At 45.4% G+C, this 19,706-nt stretch overlaps 1 long non-coding RNA gene across 1 annotated transcript; it reads left to right on the top strand.

Moving 5' to 3' along the window:
* Positions 1–1,510: 1,510 nt before the first annotated feature.
* On the top strand, positions 1,511–16,473 carry LOC138767698 (uncharacterized). The gene is made up of 3 exons (XR_011358838.1): positions 1,511–1,580; positions 15,885–15,983; positions 16,214–16,473. It is a non-coding gene; the product is annotated as an uncharacterized lncRNA (long non-coding RNA).
* The last annotated feature ends 3,233 nt before the right edge of the window (positions 16,474–19,706 follow it).

Genomic DNA, 19,706 nt, shown 5'->3' with positions numbered 1-19,706 from the left:
TATATATATATATATATATATATATATATATATATAGAGAGAGAGAGAGAGACAGATACATACACATACTAACATATACATACCCATAGATACATATATACACTCACTGACACACATACACAGCACTTACAGCTCCCAGGCTTCCCCCCTCCTCCTCCTGTAGTCCAGGCTGATCTTCACATAGAAGTATTGAGGACCTTTGGGTCATGTGATCATAAGGTCCTTCATCCCTCTCCTGTGCCGTGCCAGGTCCTGCTCTCTGTTCCTCTCCTTTTGATGTTCAGCCCGCTCACCCGGCACTACAGTTAAGGGGCTGAACAGTGCAGTGGCGGGGCTCTCTTCCTCTCTGGACCCCTGGGGGAGAGAGGTACAGTGGTTGGCTGTCAGTGGGATACAGTACCTACCATGAAGGCAGAGCAGGCTTCCTCGGGCCCCCTTCCTGCAGGGGCCCCATAGCAGTTGTCTTCCCTGCCTTCATGGTGTCTAGACATTCTTTTACAACAACTGGTGTGAATCTTGTCATCTAAAGTACTTTTTACACTAAAGAGACTTAGGGTATTATTACACAGGCCGATGACGGCGCAATTAATATTGTAAACAAACGTCAATCTGCTAGATCCAAGCTCGTTTACTGGGCCTATTACATGGCTCGATAATTGTTTAGCAAGGGCTGCATGGACATCATTATCGAAGTTCGTGCAGCCCTTGCCCAAACAGTTACTACATCACCCTTCCGTGCTACTGTTCTTCTCCTGCGCTCTGCATGCTTTTTGGTCCTGCGGCTGCAGCTTCAGAGCGGTCTCTGTGCTGACAGGCCGCTCCACCAATGACTGGCCAGGTCCGCCACAGACAGTGATTGGCTAAGTGGCCTGTCAGCTCATAGACTGCTCTGAAGCTGCAGCCACAAGACCGGGAAGAGAGCAGAAGGCAGGAGAAGACCAGGAGCATGGACAGATAATGTATTAACGGTTTGTTCAAGCTTCAGCTGTCGGTTGCACATCACCATTACATGTAGCGCTGCACGCCCGATTATTTTAGGTCAGGGCCTAAAGAAACGATCAGCTGATGATCGTTTCATCCCCTGATTGTTGTCTCTATTACACGGAGCGATAATCACCCAATCAGCCGATTATCACTCCATGTAATAGGGCCCTAACTAGACTAACTTCTACAGACTGTAACAGGTCAACTTTGCACCACACAAACCAATGATTGCTGTTTCATTTCTGTTGGAGCTGGATACTGTGTAAGAACCGTGCCCTCGCTGCAACATCTGCTCCGTGCTCCCTGGTTTAGTCACAACAGAAGATTTGCTTTACAACAGTATGGCTTTGCTTTATTGCATCAGTTCAGTGCTGCAAAAATAGTTACAAAGTGTGTGCAACTTAAAGGGGCATTCTCACCTGCTAAAGTTTTCCTGTTAGATAATGCAAATTTTGTCAATGCTTTCAATAAGCAAAATTGCTTACTTTTGAATGTGTGCCCTGTTCTATGCCCCTATCTATGACAGGTCATTGCCTCACTCTCAGCAGTGTCAGGGATGTGTCGTCACTTGGTGGCCGGGACCTGGGGGAGCACTGGTAAGTATAATCCACAGCTTCTATATCTTCAATTGAGATCATTGACAGCTCTAGGGCTTCTGGTTACATTCTTTTCTGGATTTTCCCTGGAAGGTCTGTAATGCATAGTTGGGAGAGTGGGGAGCGGCTGAATTTCTACAGGTGAGGAAACCCCTTTTAAACCCCATTCATGTTAGACTTAAGTCAGCTGAATCTGCAACTGGTGGTATAAGGTATATGGGGGTCTCCTGAGTCTCCACCAATGAAATTTAACTACCCGATCCCTTTGTTCTCAGAGAGATAAGCTGGCGCTGAAGCTGTCTGACTGATAGCTTACCTTCATCACAGGGAACACATGAATGTTAAGCTGTGTCAATCAGTCATAAATATAAGGAAGGAGAGAGCGATAACATTAAGGACCTTTCCCCTAGGAACACCCTTGAAATGCCCAATAACGCTCCCTCTTGTGGTCACGAATTGCTGCAATTTATGCAATTGTCCCGTCAAAATCATGACTTCTACCAAGTATGCTCTATATCAGTATTAGCTGAGAATAGTTCGGGACTATCTTTATATATGACCCTTTAATGATAAGTGTAGGTAAACTGTCACATGACCTCTAGCATGCCTGCAATATATTGTACCCATTCCATAAAGGTTTCCTATACTGACATCAATGCAGGAGCTTCCCTCCCGTCTTAATTATGCTAATATCACTCTGCATGAAATGCCGCTCTCAAGCTGCTAAACCCTGATTCTCCATTGTTAGGAGAGGATGAACTTATGGCATGTAAGAAATACATGATTATGATTGCCGTATGTGGTAACATCAGGCGAGGACATGCTACACTCATCAGGATGGGCTTCACAACTTGCCAGCTTTCGTAGAGAAGACTAGAAGTAAAATATATGATCTAAGTCTGAATCCGAAATGCAGGTGCTGGCACAACCACCATGGCTTGGACCTGTGGGGTCTGATTCAGGTGAGCGTCGAGTTACTAATGGGTGCTCTCTTCATTAGGGCCCATTCACACTACGGATTCAGCGCGGGGATTCCGCCAGGAACCTCCGTCCACGGACTCTGTGCCGAATCCCTCCTGCTACGTCTTGAAATAGAAGAGCTTGCGACATGTCAATTCTCTGAGCATAGAGGGTCAAACAGCAGAGGCGTGCGAACCCTCCCAATTCAAAGACATAGCAGGAGAGATTCGGTGTGGAGTCCCCAGAGGGAGGTTCCCAGCGGAATCTCTGCGCCGAATCCGTAGTGTGAACGGGCCCTTAGAGTGACAGCAAAGTCCCAATATAACATCAAAGTAAAAGAAAAACGGAAGGCACTCACCATTGTGCGTAACTTCTTTTATTGATCGTGCTAGTCTAAAATCCAACCAGGCATGCAAGAGCAGGTAGGTCGCAATACACTTCAATGAAAAACCTAGCAGCTGTTTCGCACGTATTATGAAGCTGTTTTGCACACTTTTTTCATTAAAGTGTATTGCGACCCACCTGCTCTTGCATGCCTGGTTGGATTTTAGGCTAGCACAATTAATAAAAGAAGTTACACACAAAGGTGAGTGCCCTTCTTTTTTCTTTTACTTGGAGAATGTATGAGTTATTACAAGAAGCCACCAGACTGTAATGTTTTGGGTCATGTGGACAATGAGATCAGGTAAATTATTTGGACAATAATACTTGGAATACAAAGGGTTGTGTGGTTTAGAATCCCAATTTTCATACCTTTTAAAGGGTACTTTTAGTTAATAGGGGTAGACAGAGAATGTCTCACTCAGGAGGACCTGTCCTATCCTGCATAATATAAGCCAGCCATTTATTTAAAGGGACATGTTTTAAAGAGGATGTACCACCAGGTACGTCCTCTTTAACCTGACACAGTGATAGAATGGCATCGTGATGGGGAAGCCGATGCCGCGGTCCGTTTTTCGAACCGCGACCCTGTTCCCCTGTACGGCACCATTCTTTCCACGGTTACCAGCCGGTGCTCAAGCACTGTAGATAGGCCGGCCCGCCGGAATTCCCTCCCACCGGGGGTGGGCCAGTCCACCTCCAGTGCTTGAGCACCGGCCGGTAACTGTGGAAAGAACGGCGCCGTACAGGGGAACCGGGCCGCGGTTCGAAAAACGGAGTGCGGCACCGGCTTCCCCGTCACATCGCCGTTCTATCCCTGTGTCAGGTTAAAGAGGACGTACCTGGTGGTACATCCTCTTTAATGCCTTATTTCACCTGTGGTGGTATTGCAGTGAAATGTGTCAATTAGTTTTGCTCACAGATTAGGATTGCTCACAGACTGAAGCTATTCCATGGGGGTCCAGGCAGAGGCACACTTTATGATTAGCTTACTGCTGTGGAACCATTCTAATAAGTAGAGTGTTAGGAACCGGACAGCAGGACAAGACAAGACAGTGAGCCCTAAGCTCAGCCCCGTCCACTGTCCTCTACCTACTTGCCACTATCCGCCCTAAGATGGCGGCGAGCAACTGGGCGGCGGTCCCTGCACTGGCTAGGTGGAACACAAATACAAAACAGACAGACAAACACAATGAAGAATAGTCCACAATCAGGGTCACAACAGTCGGGCAGCAAAAGTACAAAATCAGGATCCAAAGGCGTAATCAGAAAACAGGCAATATGATCAGGGGCAGGCAGCAAGCAAGGGAGGTCAGAGATACAATGCAGTAGTCAGGAGATGCAAAGAAACAGAATCCACAAGCGGGCAGAGACTAAGTCAATAACCAGCAATAAGTGCACAGACTGAGGTTTGTTATATAGGAGACCAGGGCTCTGATCCAGAACATAATTGGACCATCCCCCTGATCTCCAAGCACAGACAGCTGAGAACAAAACAGATCCACTGGCAGGATGACCTGTCAGTCACAGCAGAACCAGAACACAGATTAACCCTGACATGGCCAGACAGAACTCAGCAGGTGAAGTCGGTGTGTCTCCCAAAGAGAGCAAATAAACCAGTGTTCAGACACAGCAAAACAAAACACCGAACAGAATAAGAGAATATCAGCGCCTTCTCGGCCGCACAGCCCGAGCAGTGGGATGCATAACGCTCCGCAAAGATACCATCCTGACATAGAGATTGTCAATAGCAATAACACAATTGTCACAATTTCAACTTAACAAACTGTAATTATGTAAGAGACCATGCAATGCAAAACCATGTGATGCTATATGGGTAACTGCATAACATTCTTACAAGCAACTAACAATGAGGAGAGAAAAAGCAGGAGGATACCACTTCTTAGTGCTGGTGCATATCACTTCCATTAGTGTTCAGATCAATTACACAATTCTGTCTGTCTGTAGCCACCACTAGGGGGCGCTTAGGAGTTCCCTGCATACTGTTAATGGGAATATTGTACCTTCATTTCATGGATTTTTAAGGATCCATCAGCCCAGTTTTTCTGTGTGCTGCTATTGGCACCATTATGAATTAGACAGTGTAACTAAGGTGGGGCTTAGCATCCATTGAACCCCCTCTTACTGCCTCATCATAGGGGAACAGGGAGAGGGGGCTTAATTGACGTTGAGCCCCTTCTTAGCGACCCTGTCTGTAACTGATGGTGCCAATAACAGCTCACAGGATACTGGGGTGACCATACATCTTAAAAAGGTTACAGCATGTCCAAAAGGCAGCCATAAATGGGACACTTCTATAATGTTTAGTTACATGAATACGATAGTTACAACATGTTCCTATGCTCCACCTAGTGGTGTCTGGAGGCAGCTAGAATTTTATTATTCAACTCTAGGTCTATGGAGGGAATGTGAAGTTCAGCATCGAGAAATAGACCTCTGACCCGTATAAAGATACGGGAATGAAGTAAACATTAGATAAAAGAGGATCTCAAGAATTAGAAAAACAGAGCTGTCATTTTCTAAAAACAGCGCCGCACCCATCCCCAGGTCGTGTGAGCTATTACATTTCGGCTTTATTCAGTTCAATAGAACAGAGCTGCAATACCACACACAAACATACAAACAAAACATACAGTGGTACCTTGGTTTAAGAGTAAGAGCGTTTTGGTTTAAGAGCTCACAGTTTTTTCAAAATGGTGACTTGGTTTAAGAGCTCCCTGTGCTGGATGGGAGGGGAGTGGGGAAGGGGCATGGTCTGCACAGCGGGGTCTGTACTCTGACCCAGGAAGTCTCCCTCACCTTCCAAATCATAGCAGATCCACTCCAGGCTGGGGCTTGCATCAGGGGACAGGACTGTGGAGGTAATGCTAGCCTGTTGTACTACGCTCCTGCATTATGGGTATCTACAAACTGCTGCTGTGTTATCAGGGTTATGCACTTACTATACATTATACACCACATGCTGATTGCTATACTGTACAGTAACTTATAATATCATATATTCTGCTGTTTCTCATAGTTTGTTTCATTTGTTTTACATGTTATTCAGAATAAAAAAAATAATTACTTTTGGGGTGTGGAATCAATTGTCTGCATTTCAGTAATTTCTTATGGGAAATTTTCCTTTGGTTTAACAGTGGATTTGGATTACAAGCTCGGTCCCGGAACGAACTATGCTCGTAATCCAAGGCACCACTGTATAAGTTTATTTTCAGGCTTCAGACAATGCTGGAGACCACAGTCTCAGCTCATTGCATTCCTATTCTTCATAGAAGCAGCATGCCACCTGAAGACCCAAGGGCCGGATCTGACAGCTTGGCTTAACACATGGATTAAATGGTCCCCTATAGAATAATTAATTTTAATATAACTGAACAGGAGGGATTTCAAAGCCAATGCCAATGAAGGTCAACATCATTAAAGGCGTGTTTTATTAACACAATTCCCTCCGCTATACCTAGGAAGACACTGTGCTAAATATTGCAAAATAATAGCCTGATTTCCTGGAGAGCGGCCCTAAACTTCAGAAGGTCACTATCTAGAAACTCCTGCAGATCTATCCAGGCAGGAAACTAGATAGACAGATAAATGTCACGGCCGCGGCGGCTTCCCGCGTTCCGGGTTGCCGCCGCGACCGCCTCCTGTCCCGTGCAGCCGCCGGGGTCCTTGTGTAGGGACCCGGCGCTGCTGCTGCTTCGGCCCCTGGGGCGCCTCACCTCTCCTCCGTGCATGTCGCGGTCTGTGCCGGCCGGCGCGCGCGTCCCCGCCTCCTAGGGCGCGCGTGCGCCGGCTGTCTCATATTTAAAGGGGCAGTGCGCTCCTAATTGGTTAGTGTCACCAATCACTCCCCTATAAATCCCAGCATGCCCTGTCCCCTGTGTTGGAGCCTCTACATGCTTCCCATAGCGTTGGCCCAGCCCCCTGTTGTTCCTGAGTCCTATCCGTTACCTGGTCCCAAGTCCCTGTTCCTGAGTCCTGTCCGTTACCTGGTCCCTAGTCCCTGTTCCTGGTTCCTGTTTCCCTGTCACTCCATCTGTTCCTGCGTTCAGCCTGTCACGTGCGCTCTCACCTGCAGACCATTGCCAGTGCCATCTCCTGCCTACTGCTCCTGCCACGCCTCGCCTGCCGACACCAGCAACCAAGCCAGGGGTAGCGACCTGGGGGTCGCCTGCCGCAGCAAGTCCATCCCGCCTTGCGGCGGGCTCTGGTGAAAACCAGCGGCCCCTTAGACTCCGCTCCCTGGTGAGGTTTGTGCCATCGCTGGTGCCGGTCCAGTGGATCCACTACTCCGGGCGTTACAGTAGGCTCCAACCATGGATCCCGGCGAGGTGCCTGATCTCCGTGACGTCGCCAGAGTGGTCACTCAGCAGGCGCAACAAATCCAGAAACAGTCACAGCAGATCCAGCAACTCACTGCCGCCTTACAGCAGCAGACTACTGCCCAGCGCACACCACCTCCTGACGCTTCTTCTTCACTCCGACTGGCTCTCCCAAGCAAGTACTCTGGGGACTCTAAGTTGTGCAGAGGATTCCTGACTCAGTGCACCATGCACATTGAACTTTTGAGTAGTCAGTTTTCCACCGAGCGCTCTAAGGTGGCTTTCATCATCAGCCTATTAGAAGGTAGAGCCCTGGCCTGGGCCACGCCACTGTGGGACCGTGATGATCCGGTTGCTGCCAATCTCCGGGCCTTCCTATTCGATTTTCGCTCCGTCTTTGAGGAACCTGCCCGTGCTTCTTCAGCCGAGACTGCTCTCCTCAACCTCTCGCAAGGCAGCTCCTCTGTTGGTGACTACGCCATCCAGTTCCGCACCCTGGCAGCTGAATTGGACTGGAACGAGGCCGCCCTATTGGCCACCTTCAAGAAGGGCCTGTCTAGTCGAGTGAGAGACGTGCTACCTGCCCGAGACCTGCCTACCTCCCTGAACGAACTCATTCTACTGGCCACCCGAGTTGATACTCGTTTTTCGGAGAGGGAGGAGGAGGTTCGGCATGAACATTTACTAACCCGTTCCCGTCGCCATCCCCAGCTGGCGCCGGTTTTCCAGAATCCTGACCTTTCGATGTCCCAACCCTCTCCTGAGATTCCTATGCAGGTGGAACGGGCTCACCTGACGCCTGATGAAAGAATCCGGCGCCTGGAGCAGAATCTCTGTCTCTATTGCGGTGGTTCCGATCACTTCCGGCTGGGATGTCCCCTACGTACCCAAACATCCGGAGGATGCTCGCACCTAGGTCCGGTGGGACAGGTGTCCCTAGGTGTGAATGCCACCATTCCAAGTCTGTCTATGCCAGTTTCCATCCGGACTCTCTCAGGACGAAATCATCAGACTACTGCCTTCCTCGATTCTGGGTCAGCAGGCAGTTTTATTGCGGCAACATTGGTCCAAAGATGGCGGCTACCCGTGACCCGACTAGCCAGGCCCCTGTCTATCTCCTCGGTCACAGGCGAAATTCTTACCGACCGTGTGTACTACCAGACCGCACCTTTAGTCCTCCAGGTGGGTCCTTTACATCAAGAAGAGATATCCTTCTACGTCCTGCCCCATTCTTCCCCCGCGGTCCTCCTGGGACTCCCGTGGCTACAAGAACATGCCCCTCAGCTGGACTGGAGAACCGGGGAGATTCTCAGTTGGGGTCAGGACTGTTCCAACCAGTGTCTCAAGTCACCTCAGACCAAGTGTACTATGTCATTTCCTGTCCCTGCCAAGCCTCTATCCGGCCTACCGGCAGAAGACCAAGACTCGGCGGATGCCTTCTCTGCCGAGGTGTCCCCTCTCTCCGTACCCAAGACTAAGGTCGTGTCCTCTCACCACCGGGAGAACTTACAGAAGGTCCTCGTCCACAGACCCGCAGTCCCTTGCCACGTTATACCGCCTGATCGCCTAGTACCAGTCTATCCCAAGATGTCAAAGACTTTGTGGCTTCCTGTGCCATTTGCAGGCAAGAAAGAGGGGGAGGCCAAAGGGGGGGGGTACTGTCACGGCCGCGGCGGCTTCCCGCGTTCCGGGTTGCCGCCGCGACCGCCTCCTGTCCCGTGCAGCCGCCGGGGTCCTTGTGTAGGGACCCGGCGCTGCTGCTGCTTCGGCCCCTGGGGCGCCTCACCTCTCCTCCGTGCATGTCGCGGTCTGTGCCGGCCGGCGCGCGCGTCCCCGCCTCCTAGGGCGCGCGCGCGCCGGCTGTCTCAGATTTAAAGGGGCAGTGCGCTCCTAATTGGTTAGTGTCACCAATCACTCCCCTATAAATCCCAGCATGCCCTGTCCCCTGTGTTGGAGCCTCTACATGCTTCCCATAGCGTTGGCCCAGCCCCCTGTTGTTCCTGAGTCCTATCCGTTACCTGGTCCCAAGTCCCTGTTCCTGAGTCCTATCCGTTACCTGGTCCCTAGTCCCTGTTCCTGGTTCCTGTTTCCCTGTCACTCCATCTGTTCCTGCGTTCAGCCTGTCACGTGCGCTCTCACCTGCAGACCATTGCCAGTGCCATCTCCTGCCTACTGCTCCTGCCACGCCTCGCCTGCCGACACCAGCAACCAAGCCAGGGGTAGCGACCTGGGGGTCGCCTGCCGCAGCAAGTCCATCCCGCCTTGCGGCGGGCTCTGGTGAAAACCAGCGGCCCCTTAGACTCCGCTCCCTGGTGAGGTTTGTGCCATCGCTGGTGCCGGTCCAGTGGATCCACTACTCCGGGCGTTACAATAAATAGATTTCAGTGGCATCTCGCCACCATTTTCCAGTGGGTATAGTGAAACAATAGCATTTCTTATAAGGAAACAAGTGTGGAACCGAGTAATGTGCATGTAATAAAGAAATGGTCATAAGCGTGAAAGCTGATGACGATATCCACTCTGATATACATATCAAAGTAGGTGTTTTATCATCTTCTTCGAAGGATCTCACCGATTGGTACCAATTCAGATAGAGCATATAAGTATTTCTCAGCAGTCCAATCACATGACTCCAGCAGGCGTATTTAGTCTCCATAGCAACCAAAAACACTGGTAATGACGACTAGAGGATTCCACTCCTTATTACTGATATGGGCATAAGTCCGACTATGGCGAAGGGGTTCACTGTCCTTACGGACTTGTAGTCCCCTCATCCACTAGAGAATAGTTAGGGCCCTATTACAAGGAACGATTATCGTGTGAAAAATCGTTATATCGTTTGAATTTAAATGCTAATCGTTCTGTGTAATTGCAGGCAACGATCGAAAAATCGTTTGTATGTCGTTGATCGTTGATTTAGATCTGAACCTAAAATTATCGTTCGCTAATCCTTCGCTCAATTTCCACATTTTTTCACTAACTGTTCAGTGTAATTGCACATTGTTCATTGTTTTGCTGGGATCAGAGGGAACAAAGGATTATAGTAACGACCGTAATAACGATCATATCAAACGACTATCGTTTTGTGTAATATGGTGAACAATTTCAATTTTTTTTATTAAAGTATTGTATTGCCCCCCAAAAGTTATACAAATCACCACTATACATTTATTACGGGAAATGCTCATAAAGTGTTTTTTTCCCTGCACTTACTACAGCATGAAGGCTTCACTTTCTGGATAACATGGTGATGTCACTTTCTGGATAACATGGTGATGTCACGACCCGACTCCCAGAGCTGTGAGGGCTGTGGCTGTTGGAGAGGATGATGGCAGAGGGACACTGAGGGACACAGGGCACTGGAGGGACACTGAGCATCCCTCTGCCATCATCCTCTCCAGCAGTCACGGCCCGCACAGCTCTGGGAGTCGGGTCGTGACATCACCATGTTATCCAGGAAGTGAAGCCTTGATGTAGTAGTAAGTGCAGGGGGAAAGCACTTTATAAGCATTTTCCATGATAAGTGTATATTGGTGATTTGTATAACTTTTATGGGGCAATACAATACATTAATAAAAAATTTTGCTGGACTTCATTAACGATAAAAAATCTTGTTTGCGATAGTTTCTCATTAGTCGTTAATCGCTCCGTGTAATAGGACCCTTAGTCAACCCCGTACGGGGAGACCATCGCAGCCCCAAAAGGACAACACTGGTGTCGGTAGGCCACTCCATACTCCATATGTCATAGAGGGGATATAGCCAAACTGGCGGTGCCAGGCCTGCCTCCCGTGCATAGAGCTGGACCAGTGCACAAGAACAAAATGGCACAGAGTGTGGGAACCAGGTGGCTTTTTGGAAAAAGGACAGCACCACCGGGATCCCGGCTCCGGTGCCGATAAGGAACTTAAGAAAAAAAATTCCATAAACCTCATGGTACTTTTGCTTTAATATTGTTGTCCCCACTTGGGCTCACAATTTAAATTCCAAATTAATCTATTAGATTTTCTGGAGTGTGGAACAGCAAGGATATTTTGTTTTTTTACTGTGTGTGAATATACTGTAGCCATACATGTGTTTTTTTCTGTAAAATGACCAACATTACTGTAACACTGGACTACCTGCCAGCACTACCTGGACACACCAAAAAGATTGCAATTGAACTGAGCATGTGTGAATGACTCAAGCGAGCCATAAGATGGCCATAACCAAAGACAACAGAAAGATCTTGTATATGTTTCCAACTGTACATTATCAGAAATGCTTGCATTTACATTATGTTTAATTTCATATAATGAATCAGTTTAGACTTAATTATCTTTGTGGCAAAACTCCTTTAAGTCCCTATAAATGAATTACTTTAATACTCATCATGCCTTTATAGCCAAAGCTTTGGCTGCCCAGGCATGATGGTAACTGTAGTTTTGCAACAGTTGGAGAGCTGCAGGTTCCCCATGCCTAAACTAAATATTGTGACTACTGGCACTGCATACATCAGATGGACGTTCTGAGATGGAATCATAAGAACACCAGGGGGCGCCATAACAAGCATGTAACAACAAATAATGTGAGAAAGTGTGTTTTGCCTGGTATTAATGCTGGAGACCTACAACTGTAGAAAAATAAAATAAATAAGAAATCAGATAAATCAATCATGAAAAAAAAAACAGTCTGTAAAACTTTAGCTATCATCACTACAGGCACAAATGTAAAAAAAAAAATATTGTATTTCCATTAGCTGTTCAATTATCCGTGCTGTATGCAGCAGATCCTATTAATTTGCACATCAGCAGAATCTCGGCAGAAAGCTCTTGATAATGTGAGATACATACAGCACTTCAAATCAATTGAATCCATTGAATTTTTATCATCATTTCTGCAGCAAGACCCGAGGCTAAAATCTATTGTAAGCAGGAGATATGGCAGAGAATGGTTCACAGTCAATGGCCCCGAATACGTTAAAAGAAAAATACTAATTATGTCATTTTGGCCATTCATATTCATATTTTGGCCTATATGCAACACGCAGACTGTGAAAGTATTCTAAAGGGGTTGCTTGCAATGTACCGTCCCCATTGTCCGCAACAAACAACTCCTTTTAAGAATATGACCTGCTGCTGGGACCCCTAGTGGTCAGCTGTAAGCTGTAGAGTTATGTGTCAATAAGTGTTCCATTTCCCTGTAGCGCCACCACAGGGAAATTGTTGAATTACACAGGTTTAATTAAATTAATGGGTTGTGTGTTCAATGCTAAGTCCTCCAGATGTTCTTTATAGTCACTCTCTAGTCCTTAAAGGGGTTTTCTTGGGCAAAATGGACTAATGAGCTGTCCACATGACACCTACCGAAAAAGTCTTCCGGCCCTGTTCACTGTGTTGTGCAGGTGTCAAACAGCTGATCGTTGTGGGTGTCAGGTGTGGGCATCGCCGTAATCAGTGATCATGTGGATATCTAGTCAAATTATTCTAGCACCAGTATAATAGAGCTGTTATTTCTTTTATGATAATGAAATGACTCTGCTGATTCATTCCCAGTCTATACAGCAAAGCCGAAAAGTCAGCTGTAGAAAATAACAATTCTCAACCTATTGTGTGTGTTCTAGTGATCCTCGATGATATATTCACTAAGGAAAATCACTAAACATACTCTAAATCTAGGTGATATTAGTGTGTTCCCCTGACAAATCATGTGTCTCATCAGTTAATTTATTATAATGTTGACAATTATTATAGAATGGACCATGAAAGTAGCCCTTGTATAAAGTAGACATACAGTAAGATGCTAACATGAGATCTTACCAATAGAGTAAGTAAAGACGTGGGAGGCATTAATATATGTAAACAGATGTTTACCGACTATGGGATCAGATCTACGCCAGATAAACAGAAAGGACTGGATTATACTAGACTAAACCTTTCCAATCTACTTTTCCTATATGAGTATATAGAGGTCATCATACAGACGTACATGAACTCATCAAGGCATTAGTAGTGGAGGATAGTCAATTGGTCTACACAAAAGAGGCTTTATATACCAATGTATTACATACAGCAGAGACTTATAGCCAGGGGTGTTCTGTACATAGAGAACATCATAGACATTATAGCAACAATCAAAAATGTGGCCCTTTTTGAGCTGCTGCTTGACACCATGACTCCCATCCCATTCTCCTAGTAGCATGTTTTGTAGGTTCTCATCATCACCCATTAAATGAGACCTCTAGATAGCAGGGTGATCTCTATAGTATGTACGCGTTTATCGATAAACATTTCTTAGTAATGCTTTTTCAACAAAAATCACAACTGGTTTTGTTGAGGTTTTCACTATAATTTTGGCGCAGAGCCATTATTTTCATACAGTTGGGTAGTCTACTGCCTTCCAATGTATTTGTGGCCCTCTCAATGGTGCCAATGTTTTCTTACATGTAATAGGCAACAGGTGTGGACCCGTTGTGCCACCTAACTAATATGGCTTTGGGCTACCCTAGAGGGCATTATATTAGTGGCCACTAGACTTTAACCACTAAACACCAATACTGGACGTCATTACCAGGAACTACTTTGATAGTGTTCCTGGTTTGGGTGGTGGTTAGCGCAATGGAGGCACCGAGGGGTCGGACAGAGGCTAATCTGTTTCTGACAGAGGTCATAGATAGGCAGCATAGTAGCATGGTCTGAGCTGGGCAGAATTGTTATGGTGGTCAGCTCAGGTTTGTGGTTAACAGTCCAGGTCATACACAATAGAGGCAAATAGAGAATCAGGCAGAGATGGAACAGAAACACATTGAGTTCACACACCGTCAAAATGGCGGCCATCATTTACCGGCAATTAAGGTCCATTATTTTAAAAACAATGGCCATTATTTGCTGGTAAATGAAGGCCATCAAACTAAAACGGAGATCATTTTGACGGTGTGTGAACATAGCCTCAATACAAAACAACATGCAACCTATTTCCTAGACAAAGGTGGAATAGGTGTAGCTCTCTTAAGTAGGTGGCACAGGAAGGAGGTTGACCAAGGGCAGGTTGAAGTGCTCACACCGTCTCGTTAAGAGTCAGGGAGGGAGAAGGTGCAAACCCTATGGGCAGCCAGAGAGGCAGGTAGAGGAAGCACACTGGAGCAGGGTAGCTGGACTGAACCGAAATGATGAGAAATAAACTCTTAGGGGGAGATTTATCAATCATGGTGTAAAGTGAAACTTGCTCAGTTGCCCCTAGCAACCAATCAGATTCCACCTTTCATTCCTCACAGACTCTTTGGAAAATGAAAGGTGGAATCTGATTGGTTGCTAGGGGCAACTGAGCCAGTTTCACTTTACACCATGTTTGATAAATCTCCCCCATAGTTTTTCATCCTGAATCCAGAGTGCAAAAATCAATGAGTCACTTGGCGTTAGGTGTTCAGTTTCCCTACAGCACCTCCACAGGATGAACAGAGTACAGTGGTACCTTGGTTTAAGAGTAACTTGGATTGAGAGCATTTTGCAAGAAGAGCTCACAGGTTTTCAAAATTACTGTAGTTTAAGAGCATTGCTTTGGTTTAAGAGCCCCCTGTACTGGATGGGAGGGGGAGTGGCATGGTCTGCACAAGGTGGTCTACAGCTCTGTACTCTGACCCAGGAAGTCTCCCTCACCTTCCATATCATAGCAGATAAACATCAGGCTGGGGCTTACATCAGGGGACAGGACTGTGGAGGTAATCTCTTCATAGCTGTAACCCCTCTCTCCCCAGACAGAGAGTGCTGCTATATGGTGCCCACATCTGCCCTGCTCATTCCTTCATGTTCCCTGCAGTCTCTGTCAGGCCCTGGGTTTCCCATCCTCTCCATTCCTGTTATAATGTGCCTGCACTTACACCCAGCTATATACACTGCTGCTATAATGTGCCTGCACTTACACTGAGCTATACACACTGCTGCTATAATGTGCCTGCACTTACACTGAGCTATACACACTGCTGCTATAATGTGCCTGCACTCACACTCAGCTATACACACTGCTGCTATAATGTGCCTGCACTTACACTGAGCTATACACACTGCTGCTATAATGTGCCTGCACTTACACTCACTCTATGCTGTTAGTATGCTGTATAGAGAGGTTTCTGTCACTGTCCTCCTGTACAGCTCTGTGATTCTCACTTCCTGATTGGTCCATTCTGAACACACACCCCTTCCTCATTGCTGTCATGTGACCACACAGACCTCTGACAGCAGCCCTGCTCCTCTATTCTAGCCTGTTGTACTACGCTACTGCATTACAGGGATCTAAAGTTCCATCCTGTATCTATAAACTGTTTCTTCAGATTTATGCACTTACTATACATTATACTCCACATGCTGACTGCTATACTGTACAGTAACTTTTAATTTCTCATATTCAGCTGTTTCTAAAGGTTTGTTTCACTAGTTTTACATTCAGAATAAAAAAAATTATTTTGGGGTGTGGAACCAATTGTCTGCATGTCAATGATTTCTTATGGGAAACTTTAAGAGTGGATTTGGATTATAAGCTCAGTCCCGGAATGAATTATGCTCGTAATCCAAGGCACCACTGTATAACACAATGCTTATTAAAATTAAAAGGCATTTTAATGTATATACTGTATGTTCCATTTCCTATAGATAAAGTGATGCTCCTTGTACTACAGCTGCTCTCCACTTTGCATAAGAGACTGGGGTCTTGAACGGGGGATTCCTACATGTTAAAGGGTTTCTTCACTGGTAAGTCCCTTTAAGGGTGCGTTCACATCTACAGGATCCGCAGCAGATCCGCAGCAGATTTGATGGTGCAGATTTGATGCTGTGTTCAGTTATTTAAATGAAATCTGCTGCGGATCCGCAGCAAAAAATTTGCTGCGGATCCTGTAAGTGTGAACGTACCCTTATAGCTATTTTGCTAAATGAAATATTGTTCATCTAACCTGTTGTTATTCCACTCCTTCTCATTTTAGACCTCTCATATGAGAGACAACGCGCTCGGCAGGAATCATTAGCCTTCGTCTTTTACAATTGCAGAATAGCAAACAGCTCTTACACAAGGGCTGAAGTAATCAGCCAGATACATTACCTTTAGCACTGCGGCTGGCAGAATACACTCTGGCAATTACCTTGCCAGGACTGCATCTCGCACACAGCTGGATTTGCCACCAGTCACTGTTCACGCAATATTTCTCCATTTACACCACTGTACAAGTCTAAAAAAAAAAAAAAATCCAACAATAAAATTCTTGTTTGTTCAGAAATAATACAGACCACATGGTCGCCGGCTTCTTCCCCGTCTCCCGGCAGGTTGCCATACATTATTGTTTGCTATGACGTATGTAAATCAAATCTATTGTCACCGCAACATTTGTGAAGCCTGAGAGCTACGCAGGAATAGACGCTATCACCGGCTTGCAGGGAAACAGTACAAGCTGGAGGCTTCCAGGCTTGGATTTTACTACTGTTTCTAGGTCTGAAGGGAGGTAATTGGAATACACAATCTGACAAGAGGTTTAATGCCGACTACTCGGATTTTGCTTTGTGGCACTTGACAAACGTTTGAAGTTTAATTTTAAAGAAGAAAATATGTTTTCCAGGCGTCTTTATTCTGCGGATGTGTAATACATCAGAGACGTATGCTAGAGCATGCAGGAAATACTTAAAGGGAATGTCCATCTTTCAATACAGTTCTAAATATAGCAATAATAATAATAATTATTATTATTATTATTATTATTATTAAAGGGGTACTCTAGAAAAAAAATCTTTCAGATCAACTGGTTTCAGAAAGTTATTGTGAATTGTAAATTACTTCTTTTTAAAAATGTTCAGTCTTCCAGTACTTATTAGCTGCTGCATGTCCTTCAGGGAGTGGTGGATTCTTTCCAGTGTGACACAGTGCTCTCTGCTAACATCTCTGTCTGAGGAAGAAACTGTCCAGACAGGAGCAAATCCCCATAGAAAACCCCTCCTCCTCTGGACTGTGTCAGACTGGAAAGAATAAACCACTTCTGCAGGACATACAGCAGCTGATAAGTACTGGAAGACTAGAGGTAAATTACAACTCTTTATATCTTTGTGAAACCAGTTGATTTGAAAGAAAAAGATTTTCACTGGAGTACCCCTTTAAAGCATGGCCGCTTTCTTCCAGAAAGAGTACCCCTCTTGTACTTGTTTGGAATTGGTTTTTGTAGCCCAGTTACAATGAAGTGAATGGAGCGGAATTGTAATACCACACACAACTTGAGGACAGGGGTGGTGCTGTTTTTTAAAGAAAGTAGCCGTTTTTTTTGTTTTTGTTTTGAACTCTGGATAACCCCTTTAATTTTATGTTCATGTATTTTAATAGGAATTAAAGTGACTTTTCATATGCAAGTCCTAGGGCAATGAATGAACAAATGCTGATCTGTGATAACTGCTTATTTAAAGAGATCGAAAAATGCTCAGTCACCTGTGCAGTGGCTTTACCGTTTCCATGGCCCTTTCTTGCTATCAGCCATTGGCCGTAAATCCTGTTACATAAAAATATTATTTTTCATCACATCATAATAGCCCTATTACTTGCCTTTGTACACAGAGAGACAGGATATTTGATAGCAGGAGAAGGAAGCCCTTTTGTCTGATAAGATATGTTACAAAGTTCCTTATATTCGCTTGTTCTATAGATCTATACAAAGTTTATCATATCTAAGTTATGCCACTGCAGAGGAAGGACTCAGTATATATTACGAGGAGGTGTTGATGGAGCGGATGGACTCACTTTTAGTAAATACTGGTGCAAAACGCTTATTATTTAAAGGGGTACACTGGAGAAAAAATTAAATCAAAATGCAATACAGATGTGTAAATTACTTCTTGTTAAGAAAAAAACAAACAAAAAACAACTCAGGCCTTCAAATGCTTATCAGCTGCTGCATGTCTTGCAGGAAGTGAACTTTTCCTTCAAGTCTGACACACACCTCTCTGCTGCTATCTGCTGATTTCTAATTTACTTCTATTAAAAAAAATCTCCAGTCTTCCAGTACTTATCAGCTGTTGTTTGTCCTGCAGGAAGTGGTGTATTCTTTCCAGTCTGGAGAGCAGGAGAGATTTTTTATGGGGATTTGCTGCTGCTCTGGACAGTTCCTGACATGGACAGAGATGGCAGCAGAGAGCACTGTGTCAGATTGGAAAGAATACACCTCTTCCTGCAGGACATTCAGCAGCTGATAAGTGGAATTGGTGTACAATTTGGTTTTTTTTACAATATGGTCTCGCCATGTCTATTAGGCCTTATGTTATCATCACCCCCAACATCCTATGTCCCCCTGTTATGGAATGAGACACACACAGTGTCCGTATCTGAACACTGTATATAGACCAGGGGGCAGGTTATATAATAGCTGTCATGCAGCTCTCTCACAAGATGAAGGTTGTCAGGTATTGGCACATGCTAAGATCTGTCTCTGGAAGCTTCCACAATGCTTCATTTTCCTAATGTACAAACATTTCATATGAAAAGGTCAAGTCATAACTACACAAATCAATATCGCCGGCTGGAAACATTCATCTCCCCTACAAATGCTGCTACTATTACCTCTCCTGCTCTTTACATAGAAGCCGAGAACCTGAGCTGTGCAGTCACCTTGTGAGACTGGATCATTTCTTATAATAAAGAAAAGTGGAACAGTAAAATTAACATTTGCCTTTAAAGGGAATCTGACAGCGGTATATGATGCGTAGAGCCAGACATAGGCAAAGAGCTGTCTCTTATCAAATCCATTATAAAAACATGTTTTCCTTCCAAGCTAAAAGTGTCATAGAGTCTTGGCTTAGCTGCAGCATGCAGGTCTACTCCCTCCACCACCCCTCCTTCTTTATTAATGTGCAAGACTCAGCTGGAAGAACAGAATAATTACACAACATAGGGCTATAGGAAACTGTGTTTCAGAACTGCTATTTCATGGGGAATCCGAGCATTTCCTAAAACAGACAGGTCCACTTTAAAACTGTTATGTGCGGTATTACAACTCAGCTCCATTCACTTCAATAGAACTGAGGTGCAAAACCCCACACCCAAACTGAGCCCAAGAGTGGTGAAAGAAAGCGGCCATGTTTTTCTAAGTTTGGATCACAATTTCTATTAGGAAGCTGTAGGACTTTAGGAAACATATGAAATCACACACAAGCTGAGATGGTTTACTTGTTACAGCTGAGAAACCTGTTATCGTCCGTGAAATGACTCGACTAGGAAATGAGAGCGCTGATGTTTTCTGTATAACAAGTCCCGCTGACAGCAATGATAATTATATGATTCAGACGCTCAGGGAGGGACGCTGCTTCTTATTGAAGAGAACATCGGGCGATGCTTCATGGGAGAACGTATGCAAATTAGTTGAGGGAAAACTCATATTAGCTGAAAACTGTCCGTGAAATGATCAGGCTGCATTATACATGAGATTCAATACTGGGCTGAAGAGCTGT

Source organism: Dendropsophus ebraccatus, chromosome 11, assembly GCF_027789765.1.
Source record: "Dendropsophus ebraccatus isolate aDenEbr1 chromosome 11, aDenEbr1.pat, whole genome shotgun sequence".
In the NCBI taxonomy this organism is placed as follows: Eukaryota; Metazoa; Chordata; class Amphibia; order Anura; family Hylidae; genus Dendropsophus; species Dendropsophus ebraccatus.
Note: the sequence above shows the minus strand (reverse complement) of the source record. Positions and strands in the feature narration are given on the sequence as shown.